The following is a 5,319-nucleotide window of genomic DNA, read 5'->3' as shown; positions in this document are numbered from 1 at the left end:
CCCCCCGCCCCACACGCGAGAGCCACGGTTTTGCTCGGAGCAAAAGCGAAGAAAACGCCTGGTATCCCGAGAATGCTGCCTAGGTAGGAGCGGCTCTTGCCAGGCAGGACACGCGAAGATCCTCATAGCCAAGGAGTTAGTCGCTTCGAGCTAGATCCGAATTAAATTACGGTCTAGTCGATCAGCCAATCGGCCAGCAGCGAGATCGCGATAATTATTTTAATTATTATTTCATAACAAAATGTCGATCGACGTCTAATCAATCATAATAACTACAGAAAATTTACATCTTCTCAACACACGTATATACACATAGAACGGCACGTGTCTCGAAAATGTATTCAAGATACTCAGCATGCAAAGCGCTGCCAATTTTCAAAAATGTTCGGTGGCGTTATAATGTCATGCAACAAGATTATGTCATCGGCGCTGTAATATTTTGTATATTTATGCCAGTGTATTTTATGCTGAATTGTAGATATATGTAAATTTGTTGTTCTACAAAAAGAAAAACAATCATCTCGTAATAATATTTTTCAAGGTAGAAATAAATATCAAAGCGCCGAGAGGATATCAGTCTCTTCTTGAAGTAACAATCCATAATTCATAAATCGGATCTCCGCGTGCGTGTTCTTTACACGGTGCAAAGTCCTACATTTGCGATTCCGATATGAGTGGACATGACCGATACAGTGGCTGTCAAGCGGAATAAGTCAAAATGAGAATGATGAGGATATTGTTCGTGCGAGCCGAGCGATAATGACCGTAAATCAAATTGGGACGGTAAAAAAGGCGACTATTACAAGCGGGCGGTCATTAATCGATACCGATAACGTAATAAAATCGTTGAATTATCCTTTTCCCGCGGATATAATGAATCATTAAACGTATACCCGATCGAGAGCTTAGTCACGCGTCGCTAAATACGTCGTCGTGAGTGATTGTTTATCAGCGAAGGCAGTTGGTAGACGTGCGGCTGCCATCGATTGCCACACATTGATGGATGATGATGGCAATGAAGTCGTTAAAGGTGCATACTCGTCACGAGGGACGGTAAAGAGGAAGGACGGCCGACTCTCTCGCGAAGAGCCGGGAAGTCTTTGCGAGAGGCGAAGTCGTTCGACTTCGGCCTTTGATCGGCGGCTCAAGCCAGGTCGTCTCTTCGCTTCTCGCGACCCCGACACCTTTAACGCGGCGGCGAAGTCGTTAAGCGCACTTACACTCCCAGACGAAACTTCGCGCCGTAACTTCGCGATTTTTGCGGCCGCGTGCAAAACACGGCAACAGGACGCTAATCGACTTCACGGGACTTCGCCGTGAGTTATCAATTAGCGGTCGGGAGAGCTCATTATTATTATCAGCTTTCCCGTCGAAAGTCGCCGGCTGGAAGCTCTTCGAAAAATTCCGCGTCGGAATTCATCGTGGCGTTCATGAATTGAGCTATTAATCGATGATGATAGTAATAACACCGTTAAAAACGTTCTCTGCCGTGAGTTTATGATCGCCCGAACAAAGTGGCTTAAAACGCCCTCGCCGGGACCGTTGGTATCGTCGGCCATTACGGATGCACAATATCCAGCAATTTATATATTGATAGTTGATGATAGTAATAAAGTCGCTAGACTCTGCCCCTAACCGTGTGCCTAGCGAGCGCGATGAGAGAGAGAGAGAGACGGAACGGGATTGCACACGAGATCGTGCGTACTTTCGCGGGGCACCCTTTGATCAGCGGGCATCCACAATCTCGCACAATATAGATTCACGATTTCCACGAATTTCGCGCATTGATATATAGCGGTGGTAAAGGAAATTGCTAGGTTCTCCGTCCGGGCTTTGAGTCTACGGAACCGTCGAAGATGGAGGCGCCAGGTAAATTTCAGAGAAAATTAAGCGCCTCGTCGAAAAGCGAAGCCTTTCGCTTTGTATAGTAGGCAACGAGGCAAGAATGCGGGTATCCGATCAACTGATCGATCCGATCGATAATCATAGTGATAAAGCTCCTTAGAATCTTTCTCGAGTTTAAGACGCTAAGTGGCGCGTCGGACGAATCTGATATTAAATTGCGACGATAATCTCTTTCATCGTCAACATCGGTACATAACGAAAGATAACAGTAGCGTTAATATCTGAGGTATCAATTATCACGGAGATTATTCGTTAAGTTGAGAACATTCGATTCCACCTGAGATTCGATATATCTGATGTAAATATTAATGCAATGAGCTGTTGCAGCAATGTCAGTTAAGTCCACAATCTAACTACAAATCCAAGACCATAATTTAATTAAGTTTATATTAATCAACATTAGCGACACTGGCAGAGAAAACGATTTTGCTAAACGATCCAAAAATTTTGCTAGATACTGAAAAAATTTAGATAGATCTGAAAATAATTTTGTTAGACCATCAAAATTTTTAGGTGGGACATTCAAACTGATTGTTAGAATTTTAAAAAATTTTGACATTTTTTCAGATCTGTAGCTGGCTAAATTTTTGGATGCTTCAACAAAATCATTTCCTCCATACGATTAACAATAACAAGGCTACTGACAACACGCTTTTGCGCGTCCAAAGATTCACCGTAAAGATGGTGTGAGCGTTCTGCGAGGAATCGCGCGAGAAATTAAACTTTACGGTGTAAAGTTCGAGACGCGGAGTTTTCTCCTCGGCCACACAAAGTAAAGACGATCGTCGCCGTTTGATGCATCATCGGGTAATAATAGTAATAAAGTTGCGCCGGGTCACCGCGCGCGATTCTTTCGGTCATCGCGATGAGTGGCACAAATCCTCGGCGAGGTCTTCGTATCTTAACCGCTAGAGAACGTCCTTTTCAACGACGCGATACAAGGTGGTACATCGCTGATATATTGATCGGTAATGGGCAGTAATAAAGCAGGTCACCACCGGAGAAGAAAACATACATTCATAAAAATATTTATATAATTCATATTGGTAGTTGTATGTGTAAAGGTTATATTTAATCAATTAATTTTCAGATTAAAAATTCTAAGTCTAAAAATTAGATAATTAAATATAGTCTGTATATACACAATCAGCATGAAAATCTCACTCATATTTCTAAGAGTATGTGTTTTCCTTCTATACCAGTTCTGTATCAATTCTATTAAAAATAAATGCTATATATAGACCAAATGATATGATATTTCTTGCGTATACCTTATAATTCTCACTAATATACATACCTATTCTTAAGAATGTATTTATAGCAAATAAGATACTCAATAAGTGAAAGCAGAAAATCAGCAATGATCATAAATTTATTTCAGTCTCGTATTCTTACGTTTGCGCTGATATATCGATTGATATAATTATGACAGCTAGACATGATTACTCCCAATCAATGATCCTTGAGAAAAAATAAAATTTTATGCTCAAAATTTATTTAGTCTTTAGAGAGGGATAAACAAAAAATATATATATGTATGTCCTTTTCTAAGAAAATATATCTTTTACATATATATATATTCATGAATATATATAAATATATGTAAAAAAAATATGTATATATATCACTTTGGTAGCAAGAATAAAAAAGTGATTAATATATCTAAAAATTCTAGTTTCAAATCAATTCCATGAATCGGTAGATAGAAGGCAGCAAATAGCTGTACATGACAAGAATCTCACAAGAATTTTGCTCGCATTATCGGCACCAAATGCGAGTATATCGCTTGAAAGCGCTGGAAGCGAATAGATAAAAAAGAAAAATGCATCCGCGTTGCAATCACCTTTCACACCGGCTCACCTTGTACGTCCGACGAGAATGTACAAGAATATTATTAAACAATCATTTCTAGAATGCGTTTCCTATACTTGCGGAGCCCGGCACGGAGCGCAATCCTTGCCAACAGGCGCATAAATTCCGATTAAATGTACGCTGTGGTTTGCGTTCGCTCACTTTTACTTTCCGCTGGCCGCAGGAAGAGAAACCGAGTTGCGTGTGAGTTACTAATGACGACGACGTCAACAACGACGATGACGACGACGACGACGACGACGACGAGAACGACGACGACGACGACGACGACGAGAACAACGACGACGAGGTGTCTCTTCACGTTCGTTCCGCGAAAGAACGATGTATGCGTTCGCTCACGGAATTCGTCGAATCATCGTCAGTTAAATATAGAATCTTCCGCCATCTCGGGTGTCACTCATAAAAAGAGCAGTGAAAGACCATAAACGCGCGTTTCGCGCTGCTGATGGGTGGTATACCTTAAGCGAAGATCCATCTCTCGAGAACGATCGAGAGCGCCTCTTTGAACTCGCTCGCTTGCTCGCGAAAAACTATTGCGGAAGATATGGGAGGGGAGGGGGGGGGAGAGGGGGTTCTAGCCTCTTCTCTCTTTCTCTCTCTACACTTTGCAGAAGAGTTCACTTCGCACAAGAGCTGCGACGATACCTTTCATCGGCAACGAGGTAAGAAGTATCTGCACTGCGCGAGGAGAAGCGAGGAGATCGGAATGGCGACGACGTCGGGGAAAGGTGTGACGGGAGAGGAAGGGAGGAGGGAGAGGTAGATAGATCGCAGATAGAGGCAGAAGTGAGTGGAAAAAGGTGAGGAGAGCGGCGAGCATTTGCTCGACGCGGCCTTAGAAGGTCGCTAGCTCGAGCTAGCCTTCTTTAGCATCCTGCACGACGCGCCTTCTCTCTTCTCGCTCTTCTTTCCTTCTCTTTCCTTCTATTTCCTTTCGTTTCTCTCTCTCTCTCTCTCCCTCTCTCCTTCTCCTTCTGTTCTTCGCTCCTTCACTGTTTTTCTCGACGCGCACAGCCTCAAGATCAGACCGCCGTCAATGTATCTACATCGAACTACAGCCGACCGTGCACTTGATACACACATATACATGTATGAACTGACCTCGAGGCTGCGACGGCCTGAACTCGCTCGATCGTCTCCACTTCATGGAGATACCGCGAGCGAGCGAGTAAACGCCGGAGGAGGATGCACCTGCGCCCGAGTATCCGGATGCAAGGTGCACCGGTTGGTCAGAGGCTCCTTTCTTCTCCTTCTTCTTCTACTTCGCGTGGCTTAGGCGTATATCTAGCTTTTACATGAACCATTTCCGAGCGAGAATCGCGTTCGATCAGTTTGGCGTCGTGTTGAAGAAAAAAAGGATCGTATCTAACTCGAGATTAATTCATAGCTGAACTCTGCTACGATATTTTGGTAAGCGATACAAATGATCGTAATAAAAATACTTATATGTGTAAATAAATCAAAAGAAAGGAAGGAATTAAGAGATCGTAGTCAAAGAACACAAGAGTGGTAGATTAATCTTCATAGAAGGAACTTCCACCC

This window comes from Trachymyrmex cornetzi, unplaced genomic scaffold, assembly GCF_001594075.2.
Source record: "Trachymyrmex cornetzi isolate Tcor2-1 unplaced genomic scaffold, Tcor1.1 scaffold147, whole genome shotgun sequence".
Taxonomy (NCBI): Eukaryota; Metazoa; Arthropoda; class Insecta; order Hymenoptera; family Formicidae; genus Trachymyrmex; species Trachymyrmex cornetzi.
The sequence above is the reverse complement of the archived record's forward strand: the minus strand, read 5'-3'. Positions refer to the sequence as shown.